General features: G+C 50.4%; 1 long non-coding RNA gene across 3 annotated transcripts; it reads right to left on the reverse strand.

Moving 5' to 3' along the window:
• Nucleotides 1–201: 201 nt before the first annotated feature.
• On the reverse strand, nucleotides 202–24,777 carry LOC144376161 (uncharacterized). 3 transcript variants are annotated; one of them, XR_013436320.1, is made up of 6 exons: nucleotides 24,565–24,777; nucleotides 5,611–5,770; nucleotides 4,732–4,877; nucleotides 2,850–2,917; nucleotides 2,452–2,569; nucleotides 202–1,706 (listed from the first exon to the last, which is right to left on the reverse strand). It is a non-coding gene; the product is annotated as an uncharacterized LOC144376161 (long non-coding RNA). The 3 variants fall into 3 exon arrangements; XR_013436314.1 differs by having other exon boundaries at nucleotides 2,452–2,917; XR_013436318.1 differs by lacking the exon at nucleotides 24,565–24,777 and adding an exon at nucleotides 23,804–24,259 and having other exon boundaries at nucleotides 2,452–2,917.

Consider the following 24,777-nt stretch of genomic DNA (forward strand, 5'->3'; position numbering starts at 1 on the left):
CCAGTGAAGCAGTGTTGGGGGCCTTATTTAAAGGTACACAACTCATCAGTTTGGGGGCTTCTGAGGGATGGAAGGTGGGCAAAAATTTTGCAAGGAGTCTCTGTTTCCTTGTGCTCATTGACTGTTGCACATTGATTAAATATAGAGGGTGTCTCAAACACACTTGTAAGCACAACTAATTTCTCCTTTTTTCTTAAAACCTTTAAAATTTTAATTTTTTATTGACAAGTATTAATTGCACATATTTATGGGGTACAGTGTATCCACTGTGATACTCAAACCAGGGTCATTAGCATATCCTTCCTTTCATCCATTTATCATTTCTTTGTGGCAAAAACATTTAAAATTTTATCCTCTAGCTATTTTGAAATGTTTAATACAATATTGCTACACATAGTCATCCTGTTATCCAATAAAATATTAGAACTTATTCTTCCTGTATAAAATGTTCTAATGACATATGAACACATTACTAATTCTCCTTGCAAAATATTCAGAGCTAAAGATTACTTTGCTATCATTTCATTAAGAACAAATAAAATCATAAACATTGTCCTAACACTTTCCAAGCATTATTTATGTTCCCCTGCAGACCACTCTTGAGACAGGCATTGTTATTATCAATATTCACAAGAAGGAAACCTGAGGCACAGAGAGGTTAAGAACTTCCCTAATGCCCCACAGCTAGTGGGTTGAAAAGCACAGATTTAAAGTCACATGCTCATCTCCATCCATGACAACCCTAGAGGGAGACACTGTTACCACTTCTCTGGGATGCTTCCCAGATGTATTTCTTAATGTTTATATATATAGGCAAACCCATAAAAATATTTTAAAAGTTGTGCCTTATCCATAAAAAGAGAGTCAAATTGTAGTCTTTCACCATCTAACTCACCTGGAAGTTTGTTAAAATGCAAATTCCCAGGTCCCTCCCCCAAACCTACTCAGTCACAAACCCAGGGAGGGTTGGGCAGCAGTCTGTATTCCCTCAAGTTTCCCCCCAGAAGCTCCCATGCACATCAAAGGCTGAGAACCACTGTGTCACTCGTGTGTGTAAGTCAGGCCTTCCAAGAAGTGGACATACACGCTGAATAAGGTGACAAGCATCTGACAAATGGAAGTTCCATGTGAGAGCAAAGTGGAAGGGAACAGAGGAGCTGGGGAAGACCAGGAAAGGCAGGGGGCCACCATGAAGTCTGACCAAAGCATCCTCCCTGGCCGCTGGGGCGTCCTTGAGCTCACAGTAGAGGAGTCTCAAGTCCCCAGGTTTGCTTCTGTGTCCTCTTCAGCACCAGTCATTGCCACCAATTGGTGCCTGGGAGGCATGGACTTGACCCAACCAAGCCAGGGATTTCCAAGCACAACAATGAGGAGGCCCAAACAAGGCACCACCTGAGAGCGTTTGGTTGACTCAGCAATTGCCTTGGAAATTTCCCTGTTGGTACATATCGATCTGCTAATTTATATGGTTGCATATTACTCCAGGGTGTGAACACTCCATTATTTGTGTAAACATCCTTCCACTGACAGACGTCTCACTTATTTCCAGTGTTTGTGCTATTTTGTCCAGTGATTCAGTGACGGGCTCACCTTCTGTGCTGGGACTATCAGAGCGAGGTGGCTAGACTCGAACACACTGTGTGTTTACTAGGTTTTAATAACCACTGCCATATGTCCCGCCAAGCTGGCTGCGTTCGTTTATACTCCTGTGAACAGAGAGAAGAGAAAGGTAAATATTTCCCCACACTTTGGCCTTTATTAGATAGTAACAGACTTAAAGTTTGCCTGACAAATGAAATGATGTCTTCTTGTTGTTTAAGTTGTGTTCTCTGATTATTGGTGAGATTGATTTCTTTTCAAGCATCATTGGCCATTTGTAGTTCCTGTGAGTTGCCTAGTATATATTTAGAATCAATTTAAAAAGATGTTGTGATGAAGAACATACAGCCTGTGGCCGTGTATTATTAAATTGACAGTAACTTTTTATCATTTTGTCTTTTAAAATTAAGATAGTTAACAGATATTAAAAATATTTTGAATGTTTTAATGGGCAGTAGATCCTTGTACACAAAGAGTAAAGAAGAACCAGCGGACCCCAGGAGCTCCAGATTCAGAAGACCCCAGGACCTGATGGAGAACCCAGAAGGGGTGGGCCACAGCTTCCGAAGCAGATGTTCAGAGACCCAAAAATGTGTGCCACCAGGATGGGCCCTGGAGACCTGGCCAACCCAAAGCAGGTGGTTAGGTCACAGAGTTGTCCCTGTGCCCGCCCTCTTCCAGGGGTGCACTTTTTCAGCCCCCTGCAGGGACACCTGAGCAAAGTGACAGGCCTGGGGTTCATGCTCAGCCACGCCCCCCAAAGCCTGTCACTCCTGGGCCACCCGGCCAGGCCGACGCTGGCACTGGCCTCTTTGTCCCTTGCTGCTTGCCTTCATCTCTGATGCCGATTACCTCGAATGAAGGTGACCCGGCAAAACTCAGGGGTGTGGACACACAAGCCCGTCTTCAGCGGGGAACCGAGCAGCCTTGGAGCCGTGGTGGTTTCCAGGTGGGAAAACATGCAGTGCTCCTGTCTCCTCCGGGTAAAAGAGGATTTATGAAACCCAGAGAAAATGGCTGTTGAAGCAGAGGCGTGAACTGTGCCAAGTTTGTGACACCAAGGGCGCAGCTCGCAGAAGGGAAGTGCTGATCCACACCGACAGCTCGGGGGCCACTCCTGGGGGACTGGGACGGGAAGGCGGCTCCCTGGGTCAGGCGCACGGGCCCCACCCACCACCACATGAGCCCCGGGGCGTCTGGGGGACACACCTGACTGCCGTGATGGATTTCCCCCACTTTGAGTTAATTACCCTAATTCCTCACATCTGCGGGGCCTCAGCCTTCACCGCACACTCCTTCTCATGATCTTGGTCTCCATCTTGTGCATAGACAAAAACAAAACTTAGAAAGAGAAGGAGGTCTGCCCAGTGGCGGGACGCAGCCCAGGTAGCACAACCACAAGAGCCGCTGCATGACCCGCTGGCTTGCCCCATCCCCCCTGAACGCTTTGTCCTGAAGATCCAAACAGAACCGACCAACCAGCATGAGAACCCAGTCACTGGTTGCCACCTGGGGTTCATCTCAAGAGCTTCCCTCCAGTGCACCAGCCTCAGGCCCAGGCCTCCCCCAGGGACCTTTCTGGAGGGACCACACTTCCCCGAGACTCTACCTCGAGCTGCATCTAAACAGACCACCGTGCAAGCAGCTTTTGCCTCAACTGTGAGTCTCAGCCAAGCGTTTGTGCCTGGGACCTTTTATTTGTTCCATACCACCCCGCCCCACCCATAGGACCAGGAAGATGCCCACTCTGATCACATTATTGTGAGATTTATCCTGAAAGAATCCCTTTGAAAGTATTAACTGAGCTCTGTTTCTCCAGGGCACACCGCCTGGGGCCCTGTGCTCTGCACTTGATGCACATCATCTGGCTAGGTCCTGGCCCAGGCACCTGGTGTGACCACAGTGAGGACACAGCCAGCTACCCACCAAGAGCTCACCCCGCTCTCACCGAAACAGCGCCGCTTCTGAGCACCTTGCCGTCCAGCCGGACGGCATTTCCCTGCTCCTTTGCAGCTCGCCTGTCCTTGTGACTGCATTTAGATCCATGGACAGAGGCACACGCTCACTCTGATCTCTGTTTTTCCCCTGCCGGTGTGAGCATGGCTTGCAATGCCCTGGAGAAAAGGCCTGTGGGAAGGCAGAGTCACAGATGGGAGGAGTCTGGGTCCTGAACAGAACCATGAACAGAACCTCCCCACGACCTGGATGCTCTCCCAGGACTGAGCCAAGGGAGGGAAAGACACCTATCTTTTGGGGGCCACTGAATTTTGGAGTCTCTTGGTTTGCTTCCTTCAGCTTCATCTTTAAACAATGCAGTATCATGATGGCCATTTTATAGATAATGGGACATAGGCTCATGAAGACCAAGGGACCTGCCCAAGTTCATCCAAAACACAGAGCAAGGAATCAAGCCCGTGACTGTGGGCTTCCAAAGCCTTGGCAATGGTTCATTCACTCATTTATTCCTCTAAGCTTTAGTGACTGTGTAATAGAGGCAAGAACCCAGGGCTCTCCCTGGACTGGAGGGTCACCCGTCTTCCTTCGCCTCCCTCCCTCCTTCGCTCCCAGAGACTGCCCTGCCCAGGAGGCAAGAGGCCCTGAGAAGCACACAAGTGAATCTCAGAGCTTCTGCTGTGCTTTGTGAAGCTATAGCTGGGTAGCTGGCTCTGGGACACATCCCAGTCCCCACACGGATGGATCTCAGACGACAGCCAGAAATAGGCCAAAAAGAGACCATCTTAGTATTCTAAAGGCTTTTCCCAAGCAGAGCAGGAGTTTGAGGATGAGGAAAATGTCTTTATTCCTTGATATGCTCTAAACTGTTGGTCTCTGAGAGTGCATATTTGCCTTTAAAAGAAGTACATAGACAAGTTTGTGTGTATTTTATGTGTTTCCTTATGTTCATTTATTTGTGTGCATGTGCGGTTACATGGGTATGGGTTTGTGTGGACTGTGAGTGCATAGACATATGTGGTGTGTGTTATGCACGTGTTGTTCTGGTGTGTAAGTGTGGGGGACGTCATGCCTTCCCCTCTGTTCTAGCAGCAGACCCGAGTTTCAGCAGGCCCATCACAACCCTCTCCCACCTTCCCTACCACCCATCCACCACACCCACGCTCACACCCCACACACCTTGTCTGGTTCATCTTAATAAATCACCAGCCTCTGCAGGTCTTCTCAAGTCCAGATTGGCCACTTATAGGAGCTGATGAGCCCACAGTGAGGCCAGTCCCTCTGAGCAGGGCATGAGCTGCCCAGGGCGGGCAGGAGATCCACTCCTGAAGGTGCAAATGAGGGAGGCTTTTAGGGCAGGTAGGGCCTGAGGGCAGGACACCACAGCCCACAGCGAGGAACTCAACCCCTCTGGATGGTTTAGCTGGCCTTGGCCCTTTCTCTTGGAGTTCCTGGGCATGCCAGGATGGGACAGCCTCTCACCTACACTTCCCTGCATTGCGACTCTGCCGTAATTCACCCCATCTTTCCAATAAGCCTGACCTGGTCACTAGTGACCAAGCAACTGGAACAGAGAACCAGAGCCTTATGATTTTGCCTAACCCTCACCCCCCAGAGGATCCCAGGGCCCCTCGGCCTGCCAGGAGCTCATGGCCAAGAGTTCCAGGCAGTGACCACCATCAAGGTTCACGGAGGCCCAAAGGACAAGTGCCAGTGGACGCTGCTGGAGAGGCAGACACAAGGCAAACCTCGAGGCCTGACTGTGTGCAGGGCCCGGCTGGAACGAGAGCTGCAAGCCCCAGCATATGCACGTCCTCCTTGCAGGGCAGCCACTGGCCAGGACAGCAGTCAAGGGCAGACAATCATCAGAAGCAAGGAAGCAAGCCCTGTGCCAGGGCTGGGCTGTGAACCCAACCGCGGCCAGCCTGGCTAGAGCTCACTGGATGGCCACTCCTCATCTGTGAGCTCATACAGCCCTTAGAGCAGTCCAGCCAGGGGAGTGTTACAAACAGGGTAACTGAGGCACAGAGCACACACAACTTGCCCCAGGTGACGCACCTGTAAGAAGCAGGCCGGGGTTGGACCAGGCAGGTGGGGTGGCTCCTCTGTTCATGTCTCACTGCAGCGCTTTGAGGGAGACTTGACAGGGGCACAAAGAAGCAGGAGTTGACTTCTGCTTGGGGCAGGTGCAGGTTTCAGAGGCTGGAGTCCTCCTCAGCTGGGGACCGGAGTAAGTTGGCGGATGAAGAGAACGGAGGGGAAGGTGAGTAGCGTTCTGGGGACCATCGATGGTATACATTAACAAAGCAGCAGTTTACAAAAGGCCTTTTTACTGTGACCCTCAGGAAGAAATACGTTTTACACTGTGCCCTAGTACACATGTACATACATGTAATTGAAACCTTAGTTTCCTGAATCAATAGTTACATAGGATGAACTTGAATGTGTTCTATTCTGTTCTATCTCATGTTTTAGAGGTGTCGTGTATAAAGTCCAGCAAATTGCTTTAAGCACCCCGTGGAGTTTCAGAATGAGCTCTCTGGAAAGCTCTGGCCAGAGGAGTCAGCAGGGGTCGGGAGGGGAAGGCAGAGCAGCAGCAGTACAAAGCTGAGTGGAGCTGGGCTGAGGACGACAAGATCAGGCTCCCACTACAGTGTCTAAGGAGCCTCTTGATCTCAAGGTCATGCAAGTGCAGGCTCAGCCCCTCCTTAAAATTTCCACCTTAGACCCCTCACTACCACAGTCCAGTGGTTGAGCATCTATCCCATGCCAGGCACTGTGCCCATCTCAATTTCTCCCCCAGGCACTTTCTCCAGTTGAAGAAAGAGAGGCTTAGAGAGATGCCCAGAAAGTGTGAGCTCTGACCATTAACAGTCCCCAGAAGCCGTGAGTGATTGACAGTGCCAGGATGACCAAACAACAGGGACAGTGGGATGTGGTCACAGAGCAGCAGAAGATCACACAGCAGGTTGTCGTCCATGCCCAGGTGCACACGGGCGTGCAAGGCCCACATGGGTGTCCTACAAGCCAACCTCTTGAGACCACTGTTGGAGAGAGCACCAGGCCTAGGAGAAATGTTTTTTTCATTTCTGTGTTTAGAGCGGTGTACACTAAGTGCCCAGACTCAGGGCAACTCTAAGTTTGCAATAAGCCTCACTCAGTATCATGGAGTCCTTTCTACTTGGAGAAAAATATAGTCTTTACAAATGTGTCTGAAATTATGATAGACTGCCATCACTCACAGACCAGAACCGCTCAAGGTGGAAAGATCACAACACACAGCATTGAAGGTAAGGAGCTGCTGAATGGCTCCAAATTGGAATAATGGCTTTACGGAGTATTTAGTGAGTGTCTACTAGAGTTCAAGGTTTGTACACCTTTGGCCTAGGTATCTGCTCAGTGGAGACACAGGAAAATGCATAAGGATGTTCCAAGTAACAGCAATCAGACTAAACTGGAACAACTGGAAGGTCCAGCAGTAGAGGAATGGATAAGTCATATAATAAAATATTGCTCATCAATAAAAAGAAACTAGTGCTACACCTGACAATCTGAAGGACTCTCACAAACACGTGGTTGAAGGAAAGCAATCAGGTATGGCTAAGTCTACTCTGTGTTTCCAGTTATACAAATTTCAAAAAAACTGGCAAAATCAAACTGTGCTCTTTGGGGATAACTGCTAAAGTGACAAACAAACAAGAAAAAGGAGTGTGGAAAGTGTTCTCTAGGAATCAGATTAGTGACTCTGGTAGTGACTGGGGTGGGCTTCTTGGGTTCTGATATACTCCATCTCTCAACCTAAGTGGAAGTTAATAGGTGTTTACTGTACAATATCTCGTTCATCTGTAAGCTTGTGCACTTTTCTATGTGTAAGCCATATTTCACAACTTATACATATCCATGTATTTTTGAATGCGGATGCGTCATCTGTAAGCCATTCATGTTCCAGGAACCCTGGGAAGCTGCCAGCCTAAAGCCTCTGTCAAGTTGGTCTTGGAGTCAGGTCCTGAGTGCAAATTCTGGCTCCGCCCATTGCAAGTTGTGTCCTTGGCAAGTTACACAGCTTCTCTGAGCTTTGTTTCTTTATCTATAAAATGGGCATGAAAATATTGTGCGAGCATCAAAAGCCACACATGTGAGGAGCTGGTGTTCCTAACATCTGGCACGGCTCCTGGATATAGCCGAGTGAGCCCTGGTGGCTGGGGTAACAGCGACAAGTCCTTCTTGCTGCTGAGAGGGAGGGTGCACAGCAGGAGTGCCCATCCAATCTACACCCTGAGGCCTCCTGTCTTAACATTGTTTATGCCAACATATTAGAGTGCTTTCCCAGGCCACCGCTACTGGTGTCACCTCTGTGTGTCAGAAATGCACCCCTCACAGCAACCCTGATGCCATTGGTGTGGACACCTTCTTGTTGACCATTTACAGATCTTTCAAGTCCTCATTTTTGAACAAGAGCTATATAAAGAAGATAAAGCCAGTCAGATCCCATTCCAGGGAGGCATGCCGGGAACTCCCTTCCATGAAGGAGGCTGTTCATCAATCATGTGGCCGGGTTCAGCATTCATGTTGGTAAGGCTCTGGGACTCTAAGGGGAACCATCAACTATGGCTGTGCTGGCCCAATGCCGTGTGTCCTGGGGGAGGGGGGCACCAGGACCTCGCAGTTCCACAGGGAGGAGCCATGAAGTCCAGCCCAGGATGCGTCCTAATCTCCACATTTGTCTACAGTGTTTGAGGGCTGTGCCCCAGAGCAGGAGGGCAGGGCCCCACTCAGTAGCAGGGGACGCTTGCTTCCCACGTATCCAACCTCAGAGGAGTTTGTCTGTCCAGTGGTAACATAGCATCGGGTGAGCTCTGCCACTAGATGCCCTCCATGCTCAGCGGCCCCAGAGACAGGGGATTGTTACTGTAACCAGGAGAAGCCGTCCAGGGCCCAGGAAGCAGATCCCAGAACATTCTTCGAGAGATCAGGTAAAGGAAGTTCCGCCCTCGAGATGGGATTTGACAGGCCCATAAAGGCCGCCTAATACCCCATGTGCTTTTGATATCATGTCTCATTTTCTGCATGAGTGAGAAACTCTGCCAATCTGAAGAGATCTGAAGTTTTCATTTTTCAGCAGGGGAAACCTGGCCGCCCTGCCTGCCAACCAGGGAAGAAAGGAATCCTGGGCCCAGGTGAGTCAGTCCTTGGGGACTCTGTCGCATTTGTGACTGGTGACCCCAATCTCAACATCCAGGCTGTCTGTTCTTGCTCCCTCTCTGGCAGGGAAGTAGAAGAAGTGAACACAGGGTTCACATCTACAGATGTTAGGCTAACGCTAGAGTCTCCACCTCTGGACTCTCTCTGACCAGCACTCCCATTTGGCAGATGGGAACACTGAGTCACACAGCTGTTAAGTGTTAAAGCCAGGTCTCCTACCCCTCAGAAAGCCAGCAACCCTGGGCTCTGTCTCCCCAGCCCTGTCAGCACTCTGGCTCCCTCAGTGCCCTCCCAAGCAAGGGACATAACAGCACAGCCACCTCAATGCAGAAGGCCCCCTAGGGCAGGGGACTGGGGTCTGCCAGCAGGAGGGCTGGGAAGCAGCCTTGATTGCACCTGTGCAGAACAAGGACATTGAGCTGTCTTGCATTCAGAAACTTCCACCTGAGGGCCTCTCTCTGAACCCATCTGCTCCAAGGCCCTAGAGGTAGTTTTGGACTTGCCATCTTGCTTTCTTACAAAATTCTTACAAAGCTCTTAGCTGGGGCCCCTCGGACTGTGTCTGGCTTTGCCAGCAGGCTCTGGAGGTGGTGCTGATGGGGACAACGTGGGAGCTGAAGGGCTCCTGAAGGGAGAGCTGGGAAGGCGCTCAGCCCTCAGGGGAGGCCTGTGCAGGCTGTGGGCCTGGCATCGGCTCCTGTGTAGGGTGAAAGGCCCCCTCTGTGTCCCTTTTTAGTGAGGGGACCAGGGCTCATGGGGTAGAGCACCAGTTGCCTGTGGCCCCTGACCTGTGGGTTGTCCCAGGCAGGAGCTGGACACGTCCCCCAGGGCTGCCATAATTGATGGCCTCACACCAAGTGGCTCAACAAAAGGAGCTTATTCCGTCCCAGAGCAGAGGCCAGCAGTTGAAGACCCAGGTGTCAGCCCGTGGGGTCCTTCTGAAGCTCAGAAGGAAAATCTGCTCCAGGCTGTCTCCTGACCCCTGGGCCTCCCTCGGCTTGTGAGTGCTTCACTGCAGCCCATGCCTGTCATCACGTGGCCTTCTTGCCTGTGCCTTCCACGTCTATGTCCAAATGTCCCACTCAGAAGGACATTAGGCCTTACGCTAGGCCATCCAATTCAGGATGACCTCATCTAAACTTGATCACATTTGCCATGACCCTATTTCTGGTCTTGGGGGGTCAGGACTGGAACAGACCTTTGAGAGGGACATAATTCTACCTAAGGTGAGCCAAGGCCACCTGTATCAGAGTGACCCCTGGCCTCTTGTTCTTGTCAGTTCTTGGCTGCAGCCCTACCCCAAGCCCCTGTACAGGGCGTGCCAACCCTGGAGACTCCGGTCCCCACACAGGATGGGAGAAGTGAGTCTAGCTGACTGCCCCAGGGCTTCTCTTACTCCCCAAAGTTTGAGGTTCTCAGAAGGAATAAAGGAACACAGTTCCCCTTCGCGAGGCACCCCGAAAACAGCACATCTGCTCTAGAAACTCCCCCTGTTCACCCTTCCCACCCACCACTCCTTTCCCCAGCACTCCTTAGTGCAGACACCTTCACATTCAGCAAACCGTTATTCTGGAAATCTCAAGAAAGAATTAACCAAGTCACAACCATTCCTCCAAATTATACACTCTCCCCTTCTTCCTGACCCATGAAATCCCAAGGTCACTCAGGGTTGCCATGAGCCCGGCTAGAAAACTTCATTCCCATCCAATCTTGCCATTAAGGGTGATCACGTGACCCCCTGCTGGCCAATGAGACATAAGAGAAAGTTGCCAGCTGGCGCTTGGAGGAAAGTGATTGTGACAGAGAGACCACTCAGCCGGCTCATATCATTCGCCCTTTGTGGTTCCCCATCCTTCTGCCTTGGAGGCAGGAAATGACCCAAGAGGTGAGACAGACACCTTAAGACACAGGGACAGGCTGAGGATAAGGCTCCTGGGTGAAGGATGGTTGGCAGGTCCAGGTTGGAGGCTCAGGGTCTCTGGCCCAGCCCTGGCTGTCTCCCCAGACTTCCTGGCCAATGAGAGTTTTAAAAAGCACCTCTCTGGCTGAGCCCACGCTTCCTGGTTCTCAGGCACTCAAAGCCAGACAACCCTGGCTGCCACCTCCACCACCACCATCACAGATCACAAGCCGCCTTGATCCTTCTAGGCCTTTCTCTGTACAGAGGCCAACTCCTGCTATTAAACTCCAACTCCTTCACTTGCCAAGTAGGTCCCTAGCATAAATGACTTAACCTCTGCGTCTCATTCTTGATCTTTAAATAGGAGACAATTGCAACTTCACGTGGAGTTTTTCGAAGGCTCAGTGTAGTGTATATTAATGGACACAGTGACCAGCACAGTGCCTAGAGTTTATATGTGCTTAATAAAATATTACTTATTATGAATATCAACATTACATATTCTGTTTTTTGGAATGGCATAATACCATATGCATTTTCTCTTCCCTGTTCCATATATAGAAATAATTTTAACAGTGCCTAGAAGTTCGCATGCACTTAATGAATGTTAGTTAGAATTTCTAATGTCAGGGTTTCACATCCTACTTCTTTGCCTAACATAATACCATATGCATCTTCCCTGACAATGAAAATCCTGAACATCATTGCTTTAACACCTTCATCAATTTATATACCCCCTGAGGAAATACAAACAAGTCCTAAGTAGATAACTAAATACTTATCTTAAAATACTAAAGAGAATTATAAAGTAAAATGTAACTGAGGGATATAGCAGTCTTCTTCAAATTATTAATAGAGATTCATTTTCTTAACATCATTTTTAATGCTTATCCAGCTGATTGGACTGGCAATCAGAAAATTTTCTACTAAAGGACCAGAGAGTAAATATTTCAATCTTGGCAGGACATGATTCTTATGACAACTCCACCTGTCACTGTAGACATGGCTATGTTTTAATAAAACTTTATTGACAAAAGCCAATGAGATTGGGTTTGGCCCAAAGTTGACCCAAGCACCTTCATTTTTGAACCAATCCCTCTGATTGTTAGTGTTTAATTCCCAATTTAGGGCTTTTATAAATGTGGCCACAGGAAAGACATTTTCTTAGTTGTAGATGGACACATAATATCTTTGTTTATTAATTTTTTTATGTGGTGCTGAGGATTGAACCCAGTGCCTCACACATGCGAGGCAAGCACTCTACCACTGAGCCACAACCAGCCCCAGGAAGGACATTTTCAACCATGCTACTGATTATTTCTCGTGGGTAGTTTCTCAGGAGAAGAATGGCTTGTAACCCTCTCGGTCATATTGCCGAATTTGGTAGGTGTTAATCTATCTGTGTTGTTTGGAGCCAAGCCTTGCACTTGGGGCTGTACCTCTGCTCATCTACTGCTGTCTTCCAGATGTTTCTGAGTAGGAACTGTCTCTTCTGTCAGAGTGCCACTTGCTCAAGTGTGAAGGTGTGATGTCTTTTTCTGTGACTGTAAAGCCTGGCCCTCCGTGTGGCCATCTCCCTCCCTAACACACACCGCCCAGGTGGTATCTAACACGACCATCCCTGAGATGTAAAAGAGATACTTGCTGAGGGGCTAAACAAGTGAACTCTGCAGATGCACACGGCCCGTTACTGGGACTCGAGAGGAGAGGACTTCCACAGACTAGGTAAAGAATAAACTTAGCCCTTCCCCAACATCCCCTGGCAAGGCAGCAAAGAAGATGGTGAATTGCTCCAGAGCCCTGTGTCCCTCTTTACTGGCCCAGAGCTTGGTGCCACCCCCACCCACTTGATCCCCAAAGGCATCCTTGGAAGGACCCCAATGGGTACCATCAGGATTCTCCACACTCCTGTTATGTTTTATTACCTGTGACAACCTTTCCAGTCCCCCACCACGGTAGCCCCTCTTACCATTAAACAAGGTTGAAAATAGCCACCACCTCTGCCAAAATCTAGCTCAAGAAAAATCGAAAACGTTCCCCTACATTTCTTTTCACCTTGAATTTTTTCATGAAACCAAATGGCAGTTTCCAAAGGTGAAAAACTGTTATTTTCCCAGACAAATTCCTGTGAAGTGAAAATTGCTAGTTTCACACAGCTCTACCACTGATGACTATTATTACCATGGGTGCAATTTGATCAGGATAAAAATGAAACCTGGGGTTCTGGTCTCAGCAGGCCTTCAGTGTTCCTAGGACCAGATTTCCCAGACCAGGGGCAGTTGGAGATCTTCCCCAGGCTCCAGTCCACCATGCCACCATGCCCACTGTCACCATCCCTATGGGTGCCCATTGAGCCCAGACCCTCAATAACAGGATTCTTATTCCCCCAAGGATAAGAACACACTCCTTGGGGCACCAGTCATCTCCTCTATAAAGAGGAGAGACCCTCGGAGAGGAAGCCTACAAGGTGGCCCACTAGTTTCAGAGTGGGATAAACAGAATCCCTAACCTGGTGGCCTGCATGGGAAGGCACCCCATGTATCTGTTGGCTAGGGCTGCCATAAAGAGCACCGCAGACCAAGAGGCTCAAACACTCCAGTTGTATCTGCTCACAGTCCAGGAGGCTGGAAGTCCAAGATCCAGGCATCCACAGGTCGGTTTCTTCTGAGGCCTCTCTCTCTGACTTGTAGACAGCCACCTTCTCCCTGGGTCTTCACACTGTTCTACATTTGTGCCAGTGCACATCTTAATCTCTTTTTCTTCTAAGGACATCAGTCATTGGTTTAAGACCTGCTCCAATGACTTCACAACTTAATAACCTCATTAAAATCCTATCTTGAGATAGGCCACATTATAAGGGACAGGGGGCAAGGGCTTCAAAATATGAATGAGCAGAGCATCCCACATCCCCAACCCAGTCATCTTTCCACGGCTTTGTAAACCATCAGAATAAAAGAGCTTTGGGGCTTATCTCGTTCCATGGTAGTCAAACTGTGCCCTGTGGAGCACTTGGGGGTCTTCAGTGACCTTAGGGGCTTCTGTAACTGGGAGGAAGGACACTAGTAGAAACCTGGAACCCCAACACTGCCTCAACCAAATCAGCTTGGCTTTTATCTGTCCTATACCAAAGCTCCATTGGAGTCCTTTGGTTTACCAAATGTTTTCAAATGCTGATTTTATTTTTCAAATAATACAACTGCGGTGCGGAGGTGGTCATACGGCATAGCTGGGACCCAACTGAGACTTACATTGTGGCTCAGAGTCCTCCTCCCTTGGGTGGCTCCTGAGAGGACATGGGAGCCACCTGCTATGGAAAGATTTGGGGGTGCCCAAAGGTGCACATCACATCACATTAGAGCCAAGAGTGAAGTGGAACTCACACATCATATAGCATCGTCTTGGCAGCGTAGCCATGTGGATCTGGGCTTAGATGTTGGAAAGTCTGAGTCACCGCTATCCTGACGTCAGATGCTGCTTGAGAATTTTCACTTTGAACAAGAGCAAAAAAAAGTGCCCCATTTAGGTGCATTTGGGTGTCTTGCCTCGGAGCCACGCACGACACTGAGAAGTGATAAATATCTTTGATGACAAGCCGTGGATAACTGTGTTTGCATGCTCTCCTGGCTGTCTGGCTGTTGATGGCAAATATGGAGATCAGAGAGAAGAAGTGGCCTCCACTGAAAAACAGAGGAGTTTAAGCTCCTCCAGAAAAGCCCGCGGCACTTGGATCTGGAAACAGCAAGAGTCTGTCTTGTAGGCAGTTCTGAAGAAAACGCCCTGGAAGAATAATACCCCGAGTTTGTGGCTTTGGAAAGCCAAGTGATTATTTTGCCTAGAGATAGAGTAGGGGGCAGCTTTGAGGGTGAGAAGAAAAAGGCACATTCCTGGCCATCCATTTGAATGGCCCTGCACACTCTCCCCCAGGGTCGGTGTCTGGGCCTGAGGTCAGAGTGGAGCAAACAGGGCTGGATGGAGCTGGGACTCTCCTGGGCTCCCAGGTGAGCCAAGTGGTAATCTCACCCAGAACCAGAAAGTCCCAATCAATTGCTTCCCTAAATTCTGCCTCTACATGCCCTGATAAGCACTGCATAAGGCATGTGGGGTCAGGAATCAGCCTGGGCACCGCCCTTTCCAAAGCATTTCCTGTCCACTCTCCCCCTCCCCCTCCTCTGCCCACCTATCATCCTCTCTTCTCCCCACAGTTATTTGACTAAACACACAAGGTCACGCTTCAGTTTAGTATCAGTCTAGATGTACTGTCACCAAACTCAGAGGGTGTGTTTGGAATATTCTGGCTGAAAGTCCCAGGTGGCCTACCCCTCGTTTGACAAAGGTTGGACTGGATACTTCGGGAGCTGGCATTTCCATGCAGACTCTGCCCCAGATCCTCTAAATCCAGACCTGCATTTTTTTGTAAGACCCCAATAAAGCATAAGAAGCTCTGTCGATTGGAGGGTAAGTTCAGGGTCTTGTTCATATTGAGGCATAGTGAGAGAGGTCATGTACAGACCCAGGGAAAAGCAGGGCACATCACCAAGCAGCTGTGTGGACAGAAAATATCTAACTTCAGGCTGGGTTGGGGACAGATCTCAGTGGTAGAGCCCTTGCCCAGCATATGAAAGGTACTAGTTTCCATTCCCAGAACCACAAAACAAAACAAAAATCCTAATAGCCATGTACAAGGCCTTGAGCATAAGTCACAAGGGCAGAGAGTCCAACAAAGGCAGGTGATAAGCAGCAGTAGAAGGTGTTATAGGAGATGGATAAGGCTTCTCCTGGACCCTGCAAGAGGACGCGGAAGCTAGTCACAGATCACATGTCCTGAATGTCTCCAATGTGCACAGGGTGGGAGTGGGGGGCTATGCTCAATGTTCTATGTGCTTTTAATTCTTGCATCAGCTCTGTGAGTTTGGTACCTATATTACAGATGAAAAAAATGGAGGCTCTGGCTACAAGCACACTGGAAAACAATTTAAGGCTCTCCATAAAGTTGAATATTCCTATTCTTTAAAATCCAGCAATTCCACTTCTATTTTTCTATCCTTCAGTGGATATTCTCCAGCAGAGAAGGTGGGTGAGAGAAACACAGCCTGCACAACTATGAGGACCAGTCATAGAAGCATGGCTTCAGGTGGGAGGGAAGCAAGAAAATCTTGCAGAGGTCAACAGCAAGCAAATACAAGCAATACATTTGTAAATGAGATTAAAGGGGATTTTTAAAAGAGGAGACTTTGCAGGATCTGGGTCCCTTGACAGGTAGAGTGAGGTCGTGCAATGATGGAAAGGTCTACATCTTAGGGTGGAAGTGAACACAGGGCTTTGGTCCTTTCCTAGCCTGTGGTGTGTATTTTTTACATGTGCATTATATTATAATTTCTAAAAAATTAAAGCATTGAAAGCTAAGGCTCTGAGAGGCTGGAGAGCATGGCTGAGCTGCACAGTCTCTGGGGGATTTGAACCTGGACACCTGGCTGCAGAACCCACATGAACCCCCAGGCTCTGTGCTAGGTTGGCCTTGAGAGCAGCTGGAAATATATACTGGGTATGACAAAGGGGTCTGGGCACTGACATTAACCATCCACCCCTTTATGTGAAGAGTGGGTACAGAGACCCCATGCCAGAGGCTCCAGGGTGAGGTCAGTGCTGGCTGGTTACAGGGGACTGCGATCTGCTTCTCAGTCTCCTGCTGCGTCCTTGTCCCAGGCTTGCGCACTGTTCTCTGCCTGTGTTAGCTCCAAGGGCAGCCTTGGTGCTTCTACCTGAGACTAGTGAGATCGGGAAGGGAAGCCACAACAGAAGAGAAATGGAGGTAAACCAGTGAGATTTCAGTTCTTGGGCTCTGCGTAACCCCTAGCAGTCCCAGCAAGGAGCGGAAGCTTGGCTAGACCTGGCTTTAGAATCACACTATGGTTGCAAGGACTTCCTCTCTGAGTCTTCTGAACTCTCAACTCTGGAAAGGCTCTACAACAGACCTCTACGTCCTCCACTCACAGGTGAGGAAAGAAGCCTCCAGAGAGGGTGAGAAAATTGCCCAGAGTCAAGGCTGCACAGTCACTTTCCTCCCTCGGCTTCTATTCCCGCAGCTGCACAAAGCAAAGGGTTGTAAGAGCTCTTCCAGCCCTGATCTAGGGGACGTGCATTCCCATCTCCCCATTTTCCTGATTGTTCTAGACTTTAATCACATCTGCACTGGGAAGCCAGCTCAAACAAACCAAAAGAGCAAAAGCGAAAGACAAGAACGCACAAGGAGAATGAAATCTTCGACAACGCCTGCTGCTCTACTTATTGTTCGGACCAAATTATGGAGAACCTAAGAGAATCACTTGGGTTTCTCTTTCGCTGCATGGCTGATCACAAGCTGCCTCTCACCCAGGGGACATGAAAGGAGACAAAATGGACTGGGGGTGTGGGGGGGCACTGTGCAGAGACAATGGGTCCTGGTTGAATTTCCCCGCTGCCTCCCAAACTGCACTTGAAGCAAAGTCAGATGTCTTTTCCCAGAAAGTGGAAGAGGAAAATATCAATCTGTTTCGGGGAAAGTTACGAATTGCCTGTGCCTGGAATACTTGATATATGGCTGTAGCCTGGTGAGCAACAAGTGATTCTTGCTGTTGCATTTGATCTCGGGATGGTAATGTGCTCTCCTGACATCATCCAAATGGGGAAGGACTGAAGATGTTTTCTATAAGATGGCTGCGAACTTCAAAGGCCGCTCTTAACCCCGCGCCACCCCCACCTCCCTGCCTTTCTTCTTCCTTTCCCTCCAGGGCCTCCTCTCCCTTTACCCAGCAAATTGTTTCGGGGCCAAAAGTGATTGTAGGACGATCAAGAATCAAGGAACTTGTGGCAGGTGGTACCACCTGCGTCTGGGCAGCAGCCACCCAGGCCGCATCTGCTCCCCAGTTGTGAGGGAGGGAGGGAGGGAGGGAGTGTCTGAGGAGGCCAGGCCACAGCCCCGGCGCCTGCAGAGGGGAGTTGGTGGGAACCTCTCCTGCCACCCTCTGGCTCTGAAAAATGGAGGAGGGCTCCCTGGGGATATGGCAGCCACCTGCAGTCTGAGGGGGAACACCAGGCCCTGTCAGGCCGTGGAATTTCCACAGAGAAGGAAACTGAGGGTCAAGAGGGTGAGCCAGCACCTAAGGTCCCCAAATACTGAGGGGCGGGAACAGAAGCAGAGACTAAGTACCCTGACTTCCAGCCCTGAATTCTGCCCCTCTCCAACCCCTCCACTCCTGCTTGGTCAGGCCGAATGAGACTCCTCCCACTCTCTTTCTCCATTCCTGAGTGACGGCAACCAGCATTTACCTGGTGCCAGGCACGGGCCCAAGCACTTTATAGGAACCAACTCACTTTAACCCAGCACCTTAACCTAACTCACTTCAACCTCAACTGGAGTGAATTGACTCCCAGTAGACATTTTTTTTTTTAATTGCCATGATTGGGGTAAGGAGTGCTGCTGGCATCCAGGAATAGAGGCCGGGATGCTACCACACACCCAGCCTGCATAGCAGAGGCTCCCACAACAAAGGATTATCCAGAAGAAACTGGCAACTGTGCTAGGGATGGAAAACCCTGCCTTGGCCCCATGACATATGCATTATTGTTGTTGTGATGATTCGCATTTTACAAATGTGGAAACAGAGATTAAGTGACTTGCCTAGGGTCACACAGCTTGCAAGTGGCAGAGCCAGGATGTGTATCTGGGAAGTCAAACCTTCTTGGATTCCTGCTGCAGCCATGATGAAGCTTCCTCTCTATGCAGGGAATGCAGGAAGCCAAGTTCATTTAAGAAGTCCCAGAAATATAGATCAAGCCAAAGAATCCTTGGCCCCCATCCAAACTCCCTCCCTTCCCCAGGGTTAGCAGCGCAGAGCATATTCCTTTAAAGCTCTTCCTGTGTGTACATGAGTGCATGGGGCTCTGGTCTATTCAGTGGTCGGAGAGTAAATAAATGAAGCTATTCTAGACTTATCATTGCAGCTTCTTTCTTCTCACTTAGCCGTTGTCTTAGAAATCATTTCAGATCAAGGCATGCGGGTGGGCAGACGTCATTTTTGAGGAGCTGCCTACGTTGCATGGTTTGGATACGCTGTATTGACATTCCTCTAGTGACAGGCATTTGGGACTCTCTGAAACAGGACACAGTGGTCAACAGATTTGGAACCAAGTAAGGCTGGATTATAATTCTGGGCTAGCCGTATGACCTCAGAAGAGTTTCTCAACTTCTCTGGGCCTTGGATTTTTGTCTAACAAAAATCTCACAGGACTAGCGTAAGTTCTCAATGACATGGGAGAAGGGATGCATGCAGTGACCTGCATCGGAAATGCTTAACAATGGCAAATTTGCTGTTATATTACTATGCAACATGGCAACAGATGCTGATGGGGATGATGATGGTGATGATGATGTTGATGACGATGGTGATGTTGATGATGATGGTGATGGTGATGATGGTGTTGCTAATGGTGATGGTGATGTTGGTGATGGTGATGATGATGGTGATGGTGATTCATATTATGGTTATTTACTTAGTAAGCTGACCAAGCCAACTCTCCAGAAGTGCAATCAAAATCCACTGGGGAAAGTGGGGCAACAGCTGGAGCAGCCCGTGTCCAAAGACATGTGCAACACTTTCTCAGTTTTAACAGACGCCCCTGGCAGTCCCTGTCAGGGTCCTGGAGGGCAGAAGGGCAAGGGTCCAAGTTGCTAAGGTGAGTTTAACGTAGACTGCCTTTCCCCACCTTCCCCACACTAAAATGTCACTGTCCTCATTTTTCAGCCAATAAGTGCACAGAGATATTAAAAAAAAAAAAAAAAAAAAGAAGGCAGGGGAGCTCGTGCCCATCAGGACCCTGAGCTGGACCAGATGTAGATGTGATCTTTGACAAGCCCATCCATGGTAGCCCAGCTCAGACAGGGGAGGCCAGGGTCCTTATGGGGAGAAGTCAAAGTCCTAAACCTGCAGGGAAGAGCAAGCACCTACAAAAACCTATGGCTCGGAGCTGAGGTGGGCCTCAGGGCTGACAACTGTGAACAAGGCCCCCTCCTTAGTGCCTTTTCCCCTGAGCCCTTTGGGAATGGAGCGATGCTTTTCTTACAGCCTGAGGCAGGGGCCCTGGAGCAGAAGCTGGGCCAAGGAGCCTCCAGATTGAGTCTCTACGTTGCTCTTGCACCTGACTTGGGTGGGAAGGTGGGGAGGGAGCAGAGGGCAATCGTAATGGACTCCTGGGGTTTCCTTCCCCCTTCAGAGGTGCTGAGGCGATAGGACCTACCGCTCAATCCGTGAGGGTGGGATCATTCCCAGAGTGGACCAATCACAGTAGAGCATCACCTAGGGAACAGTGATTGGTCCTGGAGCTGGCATGTGACTCAGGATGAGCCAATCAGAGATCGTCGTTTTCATTTTTTCCAAACCGCGAGGCTAAGAGTAATGGCTTTCTTTCCTAACCCCGGAAAGCTCAAGGCTCCTGTCCATGGAGCCACGGAGAATCTGGCAGTCATCTAAGTGCCCCGCAGAATCCTCCCCACCTTCTGAGTTGCCTGAGCCACTTGATTTATTTTATTTTTTACTTTGGTCTATTTTAGTTTGGTTGCTGTCATTTACAAATCAGAGTTCTGATTAGGCCAGGCTGCAGCTGGGAATGGCATCAGGCGGCAGGAACAGCTTGTCAGCAACACCTAAGGTTCTGGACTAGTTGTTCTGGAAGAAGCCTTGGTGATTGTCTAAGTCCTGCTCCCCAGAGACCTTTCCACAGATGGGAAGCTTGTTCAACCCAGAGCAAGAACCAGACCCATGGGTCCTGGAGGTGGGTCCTGTGCTCTGCCAGTGTGCTGGGTGGGTCCTTCCTGAGTGTCAGCGAACACCTGGGTTTCTGAGAGACAATGTTAGAGAGAAAGAGCATCAAGCTCAGAGTGGGCCTGAGGAAGGGCACCAAAGCCCAAAGAGGAACTGAATCCCAGGAAGTAAAAAGAACCCCCCATCCCCACCCCCACCCCCACCCGAAAGATCTAAGAAAGAAGCACAGTCCTGAAGGAACAGGATGGAACTGGGCAGTAGAGGAAGCCTCACTCTGGGCCCCAGGAAGCATGCCAGCGAGAGCCAGCCAAGGGAGCCTGGGGGAGACCTATCCGAAGACGAAGACGTGCACCCGGCCCACCCCAGCCTCTCCCAGTACTGCAGCTGTGCCTGCTAGGCTCTGTCCCTAGCAGCTGTGTATCTGGAAGATGGGTGTGTGTGCATGCACAAGCTGGTGCAGAGGTGAGTGCAAGCCCACCCAGGAACTGAGGGCCACGGAGATGGGTCCTGGGATGATCTATTCTTCTATGCATGTGTGTGAGTGTGTGTGTGCATGAGTGTGTGTGTGGTAGAAGAGGTGCATGATGTTTGGAAATATGAGCAGTACACATGGATGAGCAAGTCTGTGGATGAGATTAGGGTAGGAGAGTGACAAGGGCTTGAAGCATCTGAGGCAGTGGGTGACAGGGGGAAAGCCCGTGGGAACGCCCTGTGGGAGGTGTCGGTGGACATGGGCCTCCATGGGACTAAAGAGGCCGTGCAAGCTGGGGCCTGCCACAACGTGTAGGAGTAGATGGGGTGTCTGTCTGCCAGTGTGAAGGCGAGCGGGACACATGGTGAGCTGCTCCCTGCAGGACCTATTTCCTGCCAGCCCTGGGGAGGCAGCAGGCAGCTCCACACTTCAGCACCCTCCTCCTCAGCAGCCCAGAAGAATCCAGAAGGGCAGTGGAGGCTGCTGCACCCAGCCCCTCCCCAGCCTGGCAGGTCCAGTACAAGTCCTGCCAAGAGACTGGACTCTTCACCCTGGTTGCTACCACTGCTCACGTTTGGCCTCAGGGTTGGGAGAGACGCCCTCATGTGCTCTGTGGGGCAGGCGAGCACCCTGAACCCGTAGTCAGCTGCCTGCTGGGGCTCCCTCCGGTGCTGTGAGCTGCTCACACAGATGGTCCAGGGCGCAGCTAAAGCTTATTTCTTAAGAACCAAGAGCTATTGGCACACACCTATAAGCCTAGCTACTGGGGAGGCCGGGGCAGGAGCATCGCAAGTTCAAGGCCAGCTTTGGTAGTGTAGGGAGACGCTGCTTCAAAATAAAATAAAAAGAACTGGTGATGTAACACCCAGTTCATGTGAGTCCCTACATTCAATCCCCAGTACTAGGGGGAAAAAAAAAAGCAACCAAGAGCTGTGGTCTCGTGGAAACCCAGGACTCTGGCATGTTTCTGACCTGCAAAGAGAGGGTGGGGTCTACCGGGGGCTGCTGATCCCCTCTCAGGGAAGCCAGAGCCACCAGGAAATCAGGACTCTGATTTCCAGCCTCAGCCTCAGGGTCTGGGTCCCCAGGCCTCTTGCTGGTGCAGGGATTGGAACAGGCCTGGCCTTGGTCACATCTCAACTTCTAAGTGTGCTGCATGTTCAACCCCACATGCCAAACTCACTGGACAATTGGTCCCTTCTGGTTGTTCCTTTGCTTTATCCCAACCAGATTCTCCCTCTTCAGGCCTCTCCTGTGCCCAAACCAAAGGGCACTCATGCTCCTGCAGGTCCCCTGGCCCAGAGATTGACAGGGTCAGTGGCGGCTGCACTCCAATTTCACAGAAGGGCTCCTGGGGAGACCCCCTCGTCGTCCCCCAAGCTCTGTGCGTGACCCACACCCGATCCCTCCTCCCTCCGGATGATGAAATCGGCTTGCTCTGGACCTGTTCATGCCATAAGATAAATTGTCAAAATGTTTTGATCTAATTGGGTCTTTTTCAAGTCAGCTGAAAACCATCAAGCAGGGAGCCAGATGGAGCTGGTGATTAATGAGCGACATTTGGTTGCTTCTCCACATCCATCACGGAGCCCTGTTTGGGCAGAAGTGTTCCAGTCCTCCGCCAGGAATGGGTATGTGACGCCGAAAACTGAGGCCACTGCTTCTGTCTGCTCCTTGGTCTGTGGGCTGCAAAGGGCGGCCTTTCCCTAGGAGGCTCTGGAAGCTCAGGCCACCAAGAAGCAGCCCTGAACAGGCCCCAGGCTTGGAGACAGCCTCTTGTCCCCAAGTCCCAGCCCTTGGGAGTCACATATGAGGCTGTCATACCCATCAAAGGGGAAGTGCAAGGAAGGGGACATTTCTGCCTGTCCCTCCATCAGATTGGGAGCCAGGGCGCTGAGGCCCCACCTGAGCATCCGCCTCCTTCTGTCTGAAGCCACCTGCTCCGGGTGGAGGAGTTAGAGAATTTGAGGGAAGTTCCCCCTGTACAGAGAAATGGCCTCCATGCTCTCCCAGGTGCTCTCCAGTATGGCTGCCCTAGGCTGGGCCTCCCTCTGTGTGAGGTCTACCCTTTTCTGGGCTTCTGGTGGCTCATGGGTAAAATGCAGGTGGGGTCCAGCCCACTGTGTGTCCACCTGCAGCTGGATTGCCCCAGCTGCATGTTGACATAGCCACACTGCCATGAGGTCTGTAAACCAAACCAGCACTAAACCAGAACTGGCCGTGGGCCCCAGGCATCAGTAGTTTCCCAGTAGCCTCAGGTGAGTCTAACGTTTAGTCCAAGCCTGGAGCCATGAACAAGAAGGAGTTACGTGCGACAGTGGCTGTGTGTCCTCAGCTCCTCCAACAAACATTTACTGAGCACCAAATACATGCCAGGCCTCCCAGGAGCTGATAAACTGAAATGTCCCTGCCCTGGAGAACCTTAGGGTCAAGTGAGGAAGGCGGGCATTAATCAGTAATCACCCAAGAATGTCACGAGGTGCCAGGAGGCCAGGAGGAGGCCTGGGCACCGACTGGGGACTTGGAAGGCTTTTCTGAGCAGATGGCTTTTGAGTCAAATTAGAGCACAAGGAGGCAGGCAGGTGGCCGCAGGGGTGGTCTAGGCTCGTAGGAGGCGTTCGCCCCTCACCTGCCCTGTCCTAAGTTTGCATTCCTAGATAAAGGTGCGGGCTTCTCTAGAGACGGGCGGTTAAGAGCAGGAAAGTCACCATGCAGACAATGGCCGGCCAACCTCTCTGTGTGGAAATCTTCCTAGGGTCTGTCTCCGGGCTGCCTCGGAGCTCTGTGAGGTTGACACCTACCAGGGCCCCATGGTGCCTGTTTCTTGGTACTAGATGGTGGGCAAAATAATCAGTCCCTTATCCCTGTGGCCATACTTACCCCAAGCCCTCGGGGAGGACGACAGGAACCCTCTGCTCATCCTCTTGCTCTGAGGAAGCCATGCACCCAGTGCTTCCCAGTTCTATGTCCTCAGCACCTCAGTGAAGAGCCACCAGGAGAAGAATAAGCTACCCAGCTAATGAATTGCTACCCTTACTTTATATGCCAATTTCCTGCCCCGCCCTTCCTTTATCCTCTGACCACCAACAGCTCCATCCTCTAAGATGCTGTCATTGCTTGTATTAATTTGGGGTACCTCTCTCCACATCTCAAAAATGATAAGATCTCTGAGTTCTGGGGCATGTATGGTTTGCTCACCATTGAATCTGCAGCACATAGTAGGCGTTCAATAAATGATGAACCAATTCACTGTGGTCATAAGAACAGATACTGTTACAACAGCGTTGAAAGTTAATTTGCACTCTGGCAAACAAGAGGATGAGGGCAAGGAGGACTTTGCCCCTGCCAGTGTCACGGATGAGGAGCCCTGACCAGCCCTAGCCTTTCTCAGCCTGGTAGGCCCTGTGCCAGGGGCTGAGAGGTAGCAGTTTGGAGTCCCACCTCCAGTTCTGTTGGAAGCCAGGAACTCTCCAGCCTGCAGGGGCTCAGCAGACTGTTTACTCCCCAAAGCGAAACTCAGTGCTGCCTCTACTCTGAGCAGATGCCGCCTCTCTCGATGTCCCCCGCCATGTGCAGCGCAGTCCCGGCCCCCGCCTCACATCTCCCCAGCTGAACACTTTAGGTTAAAATTTCACACTCACCCTGAAGTGGTTCCCAAGACCCAGGATTTGTTTTTCCTGATGACCCTTTACTTTGATCAGTGAGACTCAGCCAAGTGGAATTTACTGTGTAATTTACTTTAGGCAGCTGGGAAGTCAGCTCTTCTCAACAGTCTTGGGCACCTCCTTCCCTGGTCTCATCGGGCCTGACCCTGATGGGGAGAAGCTGGACGTGGCAGCCAGAGGCGCTGCAAT

The sequence above is a fragment of the Ictidomys tridecemlineatus genome, chromosome 1 (assembly GCF_052094955.1).
Source record: "Ictidomys tridecemlineatus isolate mIctTri1 chromosome 1, mIctTri1.hap1, whole genome shotgun sequence".
Taxonomy (NCBI): domain Eukaryota; kingdom Metazoa; phylum Chordata; class Mammalia; order Rodentia; family Sciuridae; genus Ictidomys; species Ictidomys tridecemlineatus.